We start from the raw sequence: 13,027 nt of genomic DNA on the forward strand, positions 1-13,027 counted from the left end.
GCCTGTGACATCATCACCGCTCCAAAGCGGCGCTCTATATTTAGCTGCTCACACCCCTGCTGGGTCTCACTACTCTGTCAATGCCTAGACCGAGCTCAATCTCCTTTCCTCCCTGCCTCAGATGGCTCATCTCTCCCTGTTACCTTGGGAAGTGGGGAGGTTGGGTGTTTTTTTTTAAAAAGGGGAATGAGGGGAAAGAGACATAGCTGGAAAGAAAAGGACTGAAAGGAGATAAAGAGGAAGATGCTCATTGAGAAAGACAGAGGGGAGGGTTTGGAGGAAGAAGCAGGATGGTGTGAATAGCTGTGCTGTAAATCAGCCTCTCCATAAAGTCTCCCTGTGAGAACAGCTCACGTGTTGCCTTGTTACGCCACATTGTCACAATGTGCGCAGGAACACACACATACACACACACACACACACACACTTCAAAAACCCAAAAAATAAGTCCTGCAGAGCTCTGCAATACTACACTGCACTCTTCCAATGCTGCTCAACATTACATTATAAAAGACTGTGTGTGTGGGAGAGAGGATGGGGGAGGGTGCAGTGTGTCTGTGACTGGCATTTCAAACATCCTCCCTGCACAAAATAACATCCTGGGAAGATAATCTGTGAGCGTGTGACAATTTATTCAGGCTCACGTTTCTGCAGAGTGTGAAAGCCACTGAGCGGTAGAGGGGAAGTGCAGGAGACCAATGAGTGTGTGCTGGTTACTTCTGCCTAGAGACACCCAGCTAACAGCTTCAGCAGCCACACAGAAAGAAAACACACCGCTTCATCTCATTTGCTCTTCTACATTCACCACCTCTCTCAATAGCTTTAGTGCTTCTTAATTTTTCTACCAAATGCTTTTTTGTTATCCACATCACTGCCCACTACTCAATCTACCCATCCCTCGTGCTGCTGTTGGGGCTGCTCAGTAAAACACAAGGGAGGCTGGCACTCATGTAGACTGAGCTATGGTGTGATGTAGAAAAAAGGGTTTATGGTGTTTTGGATGAGTGAGCAGGAATGTATCATTTGATGGCCATATGTCTACAAGCTTTCTTTGCTTCCTATAGTTGCTGCTTGCAGAAGCCTGGAGGGTGGAAGAGAAGAGTCATCAGGGTCATCTGGATCACCATCAACTCTTCTCACCTGGCCTGTCTTGCTGCTAAGCTATTTAAGCTGGTGTTAACAAGTCTCGGATTCATTCCCACAGTATACCTTCCATGCAGATGGCAAATTTGTAACCATCCCATACTGCTATGTTATTTTGGTGTTGCTTTTGTAGTTACTCTTCTATTTGGGGTAAAAATAAACGCTTCACATTAAAACCTGTTTCATCTTTTTTGAACTTGGTTGTGGCAACAGTAGAAAGGGTTCTCCTGAACAGAACACAATGGCATTCATGCAGACATGGAGGAAAAGCAGCTGGTCAAGACTCAACAGCTGTCAGTCATTCTTACCAGCTACCATGATGGTTAATTCATACAGCTCAGCTGTTGATATTTAAAAGCATGCCGACAAGAGTAAGACCTGCTTTTTGGGGTTTGGAGAATTCTAGTTTGGAGTAAAATAGTGTATGGTGCAGGAGCGTTCCAGAATGGCAGCAAGTGGGGCATAGCTCAGAGGTTTGACTGGTCTAGTTAGCATATGAACTACTAACTAGCAAACTAGCAAAGCTCTGGAGGGTTCCTTGGTCTTCAGAACACTCAACCTCCTTGTTCATAACCACATATCCGTCTTTACCCCACGCAAAAACAACCTATGTGTGGCATTTGAGAATGCAACCTCAAATCTGAAAGGTTTAAATCAGTGATGCTCACACGTCACTTTACATCTATATTGTTTAACACACACCCCACTCAAACGAGCCATTTTTATAATAGTTAACTGGCTTTACAGTCCGAGAGCCACACTAGCATGCTCTTCCACACATACACACACTATTACCCCCCTCAGTAATGTAGTAGTGATTGAAGTGGGAACTAGGGGCTGTACTAACAGGTGGGCACACATGCTGCTAGGGAGATTCATCAGATTATCCTGCCAGCACCAGGGCAGGCTTGCCTTGATGCCTTGATGCACTGTATGTGTGTGTGTCTGTGTGTATATTACCCCTCTCTACAGGACAGGTGAGGAGCAGATCTGCCTCATCTCATTCCTGATCACGTACGGATCTAGCTCCATTAGGACACGCCACCCCCAGCTCCCCCATCCACCCACTCACTTACACACATAAACACACCACCCTCCCCTTCTCAAACTATGAAAGTGGGCCGAACGCAAGGGAGTTGCTATCCACCTTATGTTTCCCAGCAAAAAGGAGACGCTCTGCTGCAATGTTTTGAAGAAGAAGAAGTACTTTATTGATCCCCATGGGGAAATTGATCCTCTGCATTTGACCCATCCTACACACACACACACACACACACACACACACACACACACACACACAGTAGGAGCAGTGGGCAGCTGCAGTGCAGTGCAGTGCGGGGACCAACTCCAGTTCTTTTGCCAGTGCCTTGGTCAGGGGCACTGACAGGAGTATTAACTCCTAACATACATGTCTTTGATGGTGGGAGGAAAGTGGAGTACATGGCAAAAACCCACACACACACACACACACACACACACATATATAGAGAACATACAAACTCCACACAGGGACAGGGACTGGAACGGCTGGGGTTCGAACCCAGGACCTTCTTGCTGTGAGGCAACAGTGTTAACCTCGGAGCCACCGTGCTGTCTGTTAACTTTCAGACTTCTTTGTTACATACAAACACATTATATATACACAGGACAATTTGTAATCTTTCATATATACATATATTGCCTGAGTTGCCTGCACATTATTTCCTTATCAAAAACACAGAAAGTGCACAGTCAGTGACACAAAAACCTGTGGCTTTGACTGTGGCGGACTTTCCCACCACTCACCACTAAAACCTGAGATGGGTTGGGTATTATTTATTTAATTAGACTATTAATCTTATCGATGCTCCTTATAAGTCTGGTTCTTTATCGATACTCTTATCGGTTCTTCTTACCACTACTTAAGAATTGCTTTTTTAAAAAATATATTATTTTAAAAAAGAAAAAAATTCAGAACAGGATTAGAAATGATTATGATTGATATTTTAAATTTAACTAAATATTGTTTCTAGAGCAGCAAGAGTAATGTTTACAACAGCAATGTCACCATATAAACTCAATAATATTTCACTGGAAACAAATCTAAAATGTCAATAAAATAAATATCAAATACTGAGTGAAGTTTAGAAAGAATGAAGAACACAGACATCAATCACTGACTAATTCCTCCTGTCGTCTGTCCTTCCTCTGGCTGCTGCTGATTTGTAGCCCCTTTTATACAGAGATGTTGCAATATTGCCGTAAAGAAGACCCCTCATTATGCCCACTGTTCTTTTTTACACTGAACCAAACAAAGCCGGCATAATGTCGCCCTTATAAGTGATTTTAGATAGCATGCTGGCGTTCTGGAAACAGAGTCGTGATGTGTAACACAACAACTTCGGTATCTAGTGTGTGTGATCCTGCCATGCCGGCTGTACCCTTTACGTAGAAGTCGATCCAGCAATGTGACTTGTTCCACTGCTGGCTTAATGGCGGAACAACAATGCCCCCTCCATTCTGTGTTCATACCTTTTTATACAGAACATCATTCACACCTCGAACAGGCTGTGAAAAGGGGAAACTGCCTGCATGTACCACTGGTAGAGGGAGGAGGGGCTGGTTTGGAGGAGCTGAGATTACATGAATTTGTCAAACGTTAATGTACTTTACAAACTAAGCTAAACAGTTAGGCTGCATACAGACAGCTTTCATTTAACTTATTCGTGACACTTTGCTATTATCTTAACAAGCGCACTGTGTTTGTATAAAACATACCAGTGGTGGATGGGAGACTGCAGGCCAAGCACATTTTCTACATGTTTATGCTTGTTGAACAGGTATTTTGATAAAGTACCCTTATTGGCTTTTTACATATGAAGATTTAATGAGTAAAACGTATTTCTTTCACTTCACCTGGTTCACTGTCTCCACCGTGGCCTCTCTGCTCTGCTGTGTGTGTGGTCAAACACTGGCACAGAGAGCAGAGGAGAGGACAGAGAGAGGAGGCTATAGCGCCACCATAAATTTCACCAAAACATATGAAAATAGCGATAAAAGAACCGACCATAAAAATATCCTGGCTTCTTAAAATCTTAGAACCAGTTCCAATTCAGAACTGGATTTCTGGGGGCATCCCTAAATCTGAGTCATCTCCAGATTTGCATTAGAGCAACAAAGTGAAAGTATCAGGTCTGACTCAAAAGAAAGGGTTTTTCTGTGAAGCAGCTGCATATTGGCAGATGTTAGTGATCCACCAGAGCCGAAATATTAATAACCTCCTGGGAAGTCCAATGGCCTTCTTACCCTTAAAAATAAAGCAACTCTCTGTTCTTAACTGTATTCTGTGTACTTTTTAATGCGTCATTAAATCTGATGTGTTACCTGTCATTGAAGCAACTGCATCTGTGCATATATTGAGTCACTGCTCTTAACATATGAACCTCCATCTGGGGGAGCAGGCTTGCTGTTTTCCTGTAAGCCTACGACAAATAGACAGCCAGTCAGTGGTCTAGATCACACAAACACACATCATATCTTTAAACTTCCCACTGAACAGTAATTAAGACGAGTATACCATGATCACTTTGCAAATCGATCTATAAATAAAAGGGACATTTCAGACCACTGTCTAGCTTTAAATTTAATCCTGTCGTCCCTCAAAATAGTCACAAAAATGGGACTAAATGGCCATGTTCTGATGCACTGTAAAGGTTATTTATCTATTTATTTATCTGTCAGCTTTCTTGAAGCACTTTAAGGGCTTATTTAAGTTTAGTTTAATTGTAGTTAAGTATTAATAAAACCTCCAGACATCTCTTTTCATTATTTCTGCCATAAGAAAAATAACTTTCTTCATGTAATGTAATGTAACACATAATTTACAAAATTATGGAGGGTTATAGCTAAGCTATACTGGTTATCAATACTGGTTGATAGAATCCAAACAATACTGTACAGTACTAGTTTAGGTTTGAATTTTTATATCGGTTCAGACTCTGCTTATCAATTCAGGGTTTTATCAATTCCCAGTTTCGCTTCCAATATGGTAAAAAAAAAAAAAACGTTTTCATAACAAAAATGTCTTTATCCTTTTAAGCGTGCACTTTGACTTTTATTGTTTCATTAAAATAAGTGAATTCAAAGTCTTTTTATACGAACATTCTGTTTTTGTTTTGAGTACTTTCTCCCTCATCTTTCCCTCAATGTCATAGTGTGCTGTCACTGTAAAGGCCAATTCACACAGACGCGTTCCACATGTGCGCACTAGTAAACAGGGTTGTAGCGTGATAACTTTCCAGAGTTGTAAAATCCAGTCTGTGATTATTACAAACTGCTGTGCTGTGTTTTTCTGATCAGCCTTTAAACGCAATTATCTCTTACTCCAACCAGACTTGCTGGATCGTATTTCGCTGTCTCACTGCCACTTTAAAAACAGCACGATCACACCAACACAGCCCCCTGTATTGTTTTACACAGGCCTGTTTTTAGTCTGAATGCAGCTGAGTAGCTCCTGTATGTTGCTTAACAACGAGATTAAGTCGAAAAAGAAAAGCGACGGCTTAGTGACAACAAGAATACAGTAACTTACAGGCACATATGGTGTGTTGCAGCTAGGTGTCCCTGGCTCTACTGACTGCTCGGAGACCACAAGACATCAAACAGTGTACAGTCTTTTAGATCGACGCTGTGCTGCCTTTATGTTAAATGCTAGCTCGTATCTAAACAAATCGACATACTGTTTCATTGATGCGTGACATAGACAGGTCCTGGCAGATAGCCACGTCCTTGCAGATATGTAGCCTTTGTTTAAAATAATAAAAGGTTATATCGCATTTAGGGACCGATAAGTACAATTGAATTTATAATTTCTTAATGATTCCTTTGGAATCAGAATTATGGAACCAGTTCTACTTTGTAACCATCACTGCACCCCCACCACCACCCTGACAACAATATCATCGTCCTTCGCTATGTTTCATTGTGGACATTGTCATATGCCAGTTCGGTAGACATCACTCAACCCTAGTGCAGTCCTACTTGTAAAGGGGGTTTTAGTTGATACAGAAATAGAGGGAGAAACGTACGGAGCTTGCTGGTATACCGCTATCACCTCTGTCCCCCTCAGGCCTCTGTGACAGGTGCTGTGCTTTTTTTCCAATGCTATGCAGGACCTCATTTCTCTGCAGCTCAGCCCAGTTGGCTACGTGAGGCACAGCACTGGAAAGTTGGAGACTATAGTGCCAACTGGGGCACAGGTGAACTGAGCATTAGGTCACGATCACCATTTCTGCAGGAAAAAAAAAAAAAGCACAGCTCAATGATGAAACTGGAGCTTAACTGGTCTGAAAGAAAAACAATGAGTTGGTGTAACTGTCTGATACCAACACCTTGGCTGAACTCAACGACCTGTTTGTGTGGGAGGAAATACACAAACACATGCTTGCAGGACTGATGAAGAAACTGTCTAGCAGCTTCGCTTTGAATTCATGATGGTGCGGTGGTAGTCATGTCGGTGATGCCAAAATTTAATATTCAACTCTGCTATGGGCTAAACACAGGACTATGAAAATCAGGGGGGTGGGAAGGTGGAGGGGAGACAGAAGAGATTAGATTTCCTATTGTTCATTTCATCTTATTCAGGGTCAAGTGCTCAACATCACAGCAATACTAGCGGCAAAGCTGAAATGGGCTCATGAACTACACATCAGCAAAGCCAAAACAAAACAAAAAAAAAAAAAACATAGGCAGGACCCAGTATTAGACAATATGCCATTATCAGAGCAAAGCCCAAATGTAACGCTTTAAAAAATAAATTCTGCCTTTATCGTATCTTGTAAATGAAGCATAGATCAATCCATTTCCATGTTTGTCACATCACTTGTTTATTTATGTGAGAGCATAAATTCCTTCCCCTGCTTTTTACTGTGTGTGACAGGCATAAGCGGGATAATTTAACGTTCCAATTCTGGCATTCAACCACATCAGAGTGACAGTTTTAGCAGCATCCACAGTAACATCTACTGGATTCTGTCTTCATGGAATCATGGTTGATTTCATGCAGACCATACTTCAAAATAATATTTCCATATCAAAGCGGATAAGCGTGGCGTTGTAAGTTGGAATTGTGTGTCACATTGAAATAAAATATGAAAAACGGGAAAATCTGAAATGGAATTTTTCATGATAAACTGCCAACATTCCTGCTGTGATGATTTGACTGAATATAAACTGAGAAAACTCCCTTTGACTGTTTCTTCTCCTTTCATAAATCACCAAATATTTAAAAAAAATAAAGCATTTCACAACACAGAAAAATTACACATTCTCATGTGCTGGACTGCCTTCTGGATTCGGGGAGATCTGAATTTACAGCTATTGGACTGAAATGAACCACAATGTGGGAAAAAATGCAGAGCATGTAATAATGTGTGCTAGCTGAGTAAACATTTGCAATCATCATCCTCTAATCAGGCTGCTCTTGTTCATTCCAATGTGAATTTTTAAAATAATTGATTATTGATTATATACTTACGATAAATAGTATATTTAGAAAATAGTGAAAAATAGAGATGTTCCAATCAGTTTTTGTTTTTTTTCCAGCCCTGATCTTGATACGCAACTGGTATTTACAAGGCAGCAGAAGGCGTTTGGTACACCTTATTTACCACAAACTATTTAATCCAAATACTAAAGGTCCTGGTTGTAAACTCTTAAAATAACCTGCTTAAAATATTGATGTAAGAATGAAAATGCAATTGGGAGAATGCAACTCCTGAAATTGATGTGACGTGATTAGCTTGATTGTTTTACTAGAACAAAAAGTCCACTTGCAATTGTATGGTCGAATTACAGAGTGGAGTTTCGTTCCCTCACAAATAATCTTTGGTTGAATACAGATGCCGCTCAGAGAGCTCATAAACCCAACAACAACAGCCAAGAGTCAGTTAGAATCTGAGCTTAGCAAATATGGATCTAAGAATTCTGAAGCACTCTTATCAGTGCGCCCAAATGATTTTTCCACATCACACACACCGATTTTCACTTTGTCATAAGGACAGCAGTGCGGCAACACTAGCAAGCAGAGGAGAAAAAACACATTTGAGTACAATAAATAAAGGGTCTGGATTTTCCATCCAAATTTTGAAGAGCTCAAGGCAACGTTTTCAATGTCTTGTTTCATCAGAGGAACAGTCGGAAAACTTAAAATATTCAATGATATAAAAAAGAAACGCAGACAATTATGACATTATATGGGATGGAACCAGTGAATTTTGCTTGATGAAGTTGAACAATTAATTCATTACCGAGTAGTCGATACAACAATTCATTATTTCAGCACTACAGGGATAAATGAACACAGTTAAATGAATCACCGACATTCTTTAAGTTTGTGCAAATTTCTGCAAATATAAAATGGTAGTTACTTAAAATACTTTTTTCAAACAACACCGATGAAGAAACAGTCTACAATGGGATGGTCACATCTGGCTGAATCACAATGGATTTAGTAAGTTCAGTATCAATGCCGACAGTTATTGACTGTATGGGATTGGTGCATGTGTAAATATTTTGTAAAATGAGGTCTCTGAAAACACACTGCTTGTGTGGCTATCATATTGTTTGTAGCGGTGTTATATTCCACACAGTTTAAGAATTGAACTGTACCTCGATAACATGTGAAAGGTTATGTTGTAATTAAAACAGTCACCTCTGACTTTACAACATGATTCTATGACATTTTCTGAATACCGTGACTGAGTCTTGGGTAGGCGGTAGCTCTAGCAAGCACAGGGTGTTCATCTCATTGAAGCATATGGCAGATGCTCAGGACAGTCAGGTGAAATGTTACAGGCTTCGTCTAGACATCCAAACAACCACAAACAGCTTAGTCAGCACTTGTAACCTGCAAACTACAGCGATAGAAACGATTATAGCACTGTAAGGCTGGATAAGCCCTGCTACCTGGCAAATGATATATTAGTCAAATTAACTGGATTATTAAAATGACTTGCCAATGTGTACGAAGAACCTCGCATATCAAAAATAGGAAAAGTTTTCAAGACGATTTAAAGAGATAGGAGTGAAGAGATGGATTCAGTTGAAGAAACTGACAGCTGCCATATCAGTTTTGCTTGCCAGAAAATGAGGCCTTACAATGAGCTCTTAATGGTGTTTTAACAACAATTCAGAGAGATGAAAATCAGTAGTTCAACACCACAGAGAAAAGCTTCAAATTCACCATAGATCTGAATCAACACCTCTGAGATACAGTCTAAACAAAAGCTGTACGTCATGGGCTTTGCCATGCTGGCACTTCAGGCAAACTGCCATTTTTACTTGTTTGCAACGCCAACACGCAGACCAAAATCTGGACCTTGAAGATTATGTTCACATACTTGAAGACACACACAAGCACACATAAATAACTTTGAGGATTTCAAGACTGGATTCACAAACACAGCCGATCAGATGGTAAACTGCTATTTACAGAAACTCAAGCTTAAGCAACTGAAAATCCATATTATAACATCATGTTCACTAAAATGCACTGCAACCATCTTCAGGCCTAATACAGAGTAAACATCAGCTTTACCTTTCAGGAATAAAGACATTCAAACATGAAGTATTGCAATGAACATCAGTGTTTCCCCTAGGTTGACTGCCTTGGAGGGGGTGGGTGGGTGGGGGGGGGTTGTCATATGTGGGGGCATGAAAAACTCAAGACAGAGACTCAAGACAGAGCAGTTGACATTGACACTAAAATGAGAATTGCTGGTCCACCTTAAAAGTCAGTCCACCTTAAGTGAGCCTGGTCAAGTCAAGCTAATGCGTTGTTGCTAACTTCGGGGCTAACCCCCTTTGATAGATGAGTATTTTCTTTGTCTTAAGGAGCTGCAGCATTTATTAACTGACAAACAGCCTGTACTGTACATTTACTGCCAGATTGACAACTTACTGCTAAACTTTTCCTCTGCTCTGCTCGCGTTCACGTCAACTACACGCGCACATTTACACACACATACACACACGCACTGCCTTACTCCTTAACTGAGTTATGCTACTCTTGTACCTTTCACATAGATGTCCTTTGAAGAACGAAGAGAGGGAGGATGACTAAAAAAAATCCACAATAACGCAGGGTTTTTGTGCCCACACAGTGTGCAAGTGAAAATCATTAGTAGCCTGTTGATATTAATGATTGTCTGAAATTTTAGCAGCGGCGCTCATAATTTTGCAGCGGCGGTGTGCCGCGGCTGAATGAATATAGGGGAAACACTGAACATACAGCTCTTCCTTTTCTTTATTATGATGTGTGCTTTTTTGGTTTGAGGGTATTTCAGGTGTTTTCAGTAAGACAGTTCAATACAGTAAAGACCACTTGGTACCAAAGATGATGACAAAAAAAATCTCACAGCTCAAATTCAACTGTTTATTCCAGTGTTTCCCCTATAATTGTACAAGAACCTGTGTCAGGCCAAAAAAAAAGTTTTTTAATGCCACAAATAACAAATATCCATTCATTCAGAAATCAATAGCTTTTGGGAGCCTCTGTGCAGCACTGTTCTGAAACGTGAGTCAACCTCTGTGTCGTTGCCTTGGAAACTCCTGGTAGCGTAGCTCCGATAACGAATAGGGCAGTGTGTAGCAAGTGTGTGGTTGAGCAAGAGAGTGAGCGGCAGAAAAGTGACGTGAATGCAAGCAGTAACACAACACTAACACAACTGTATGGTTTTGTTCAATTTTCCTCACGTTACAACCATTGTTCAGAGAAAAATAACATACCATAATGTCTCTTTTTTGAGAGTGAGAACAGAAACACTCGGTGTAGCTGAGCCTGGTTACAAAACTGTGACATTTTAAAGCACAGTTAATTGTGAAATCGGTTAATCGCTGCATCATTTGTGAAGGAATGAATATTCCTAATATAAGCGTGAGTGGATAATGTACCAAAATGTGAGAAAAAAAATCTATTACAGAAGAAAATTGATAGATTGAATGCTAATTCAATCTGCGTCCAGTTGGCTCATTTAATTCAAATAACATTGGTGTTTTCCAGGAGTGTCTGCAGGTTACTGCTGACAGACAAATGGAGACAGTACAACCTAACATGTTCAGTGCGAGAGTTTCGAGCTTTGTGATGTGGACAGGAGCAGCAGATAAAGATGCAGGACAGAAAATAGACAGTCACCACACCTCTGATGTCTTATCTAAACACATCGCTGTCACACAAACAAGCCGCTCGCTCCTCACAAGCGCACACACACACACAAACACACACACACACTCTCTCAATGTGAGGGCGGATGAGAGTGAGTCACTCTCCCTTCTGGCCATGGAAAAAAAATAAATAAATAAATAAATTGTAGCAATCTGTGGCAGTGAGACTAGGACTTAGCAAATGTGCTTGAAATATATAGCACGTGCATTTTTTTCAACTGTATGTGCACTCATTAATTGATTGATCAGCTCTAATTTCGTACCAGAATTGTTTGGTTGCAAAGGCAAAGCAAAGCAGTTTAACCACAAACATGTTCTAAGCTTACTGTATAGTCAATAGTTGCCATGACAGCTGTCCAGATGAGTACTGCTTTCAATGAAAAATCGGGCTGTACTGCTGGACATGAAACCAACGCTTCCATTCAGTTCAGTCTAGTTTAAACCCAAACCCTCCATTTCACCAACAAGCAAGGGCAGAGGGAAGGAAAAACAGATGTAGAGAGAGAGAGAAAGACAGAGAGACCAGCTCTGAATCTGATTGATGCAATCTACTGGAACATCGTACTATGAAAGGTTGATGATCAGGACTGCCAGCTAAGACCATGTCCACACCAAGCGGGCTAAATTTGGAAAGACATCTTTTTCTCCAGGTTGCAGTTTTGAAAAAAAAAAAAAAAAAAAAAAAGGCTACACTTGCCTGGAACAGACCTGGGATGTCATCCTGCATCCATGTGGTAATGGCAACAGGTCACATCATCCCACAGAGGCAAAGATAGGGACACAATAATACACTGGAGTTGGATAATGAGGACTGGAGTTGTTGTTTTAATGAACACTGAATGTGTAAGTATAATTATATGTCATAAATACTTAAGAGTGAAAGAGCGGGGGACAGGAAGAGTGAGAAAACAAGGGAAAACGGACATTAACAGTGGGACATTAACAGTGGCAGGACAGGAGTGATGAAGACCAAAGCATAATTTTTGAGATGCCCTGAGCTGTGGTGGTTCAAATGGGAGCATTTAGCTACTGACTACTTTTGGTACACATCGTATGTTGGTTTCCCCAACAACACTTCTAAATATAACCCTCCACAATTGGAGCAAATGTTGAATAATGAAGCGCGGGAGGCTCTGGAAAAGGAAGACATCGCAAGGAAAATTTAGCCAGCAAATGTACAAAAAATAAAACACTTTTTTTTTTCTACAAGGCTCACTGCCAAGCAAATGGGAACATTAAATATGCCATGATACACCCTCAAAATTTGTGTGTATTTCTTGTTTATCCAGCTTTACATTTCTTCAGGCTCCTGATGAACACTGGTCAGTGAAGCCCAGAACTCATTAAAACAGGGAATGATGTCAAATTACTGACCTATTAATCACATCTACCACATATCAGAGAAAAAAGGTTTGAAGACTATGAATCATATGAATATAGAACTACTGGTAAATCAACATACACCACTTGAAAAAAACCCCAACAATTTTTCTATTTCTGCCTATTGCGGGGCCAAGTCAAACAGGAGAAGTGGTGACAGAGCTGGCAAATGCTGTTTAATGCAGAGTCCACGGAAGCCTGGCAGGCATCAGTACAGTGGAAACAACATCTCAAAATCCTGCAACATTACACCCTCACACACCCCTGATTCTTCAATCTAGGCTACTGAAAGGTCATCTACCAG

General features: G+C 40.7%; 1 protein-coding gene across 6 annotated transcripts in view; it reads right to left on the reverse strand.

Moving 5' to 3' along the window:
* ankrd11 (ankyrin repeat domain 11) overlaps window positions 1-13,027 on the reverse strand; it is a 111,426-nt gene that overhangs the window by 57,881 nt on the left and 40,518 nt on the right. For 2 of the 6 annotated variants that reach the window (XM_042420029.1, XM_042420027.1), the window contains exon 3: window positions 4,507-4,604. The exons of 3 other annotated variants lie outside the window; for them this stretch is intronic. The gene's annotated coding sequence lies outside the window, so the exon portion shown is untranslated. Of the gene's footprint in view, window positions 1-4,506; window positions 4,605-6,209; window positions 6,413-13,027 lie in introns of all 6 variants that reach the window. One more of the 6 variants, XM_042420028.1, reaches the window with a different exon arrangement.

This window comes from Thunnus maccoyii, chromosome 1, assembly GCF_910596095.1.
Source record: "Thunnus maccoyii chromosome 1, fThuMac1.1, whole genome shotgun sequence".
NCBI classification, from domain to species: domain Eukaryota; kingdom Metazoa; phylum Chordata; class Actinopteri; order Scombriformes; family Scombridae; genus Thunnus; species Thunnus maccoyii.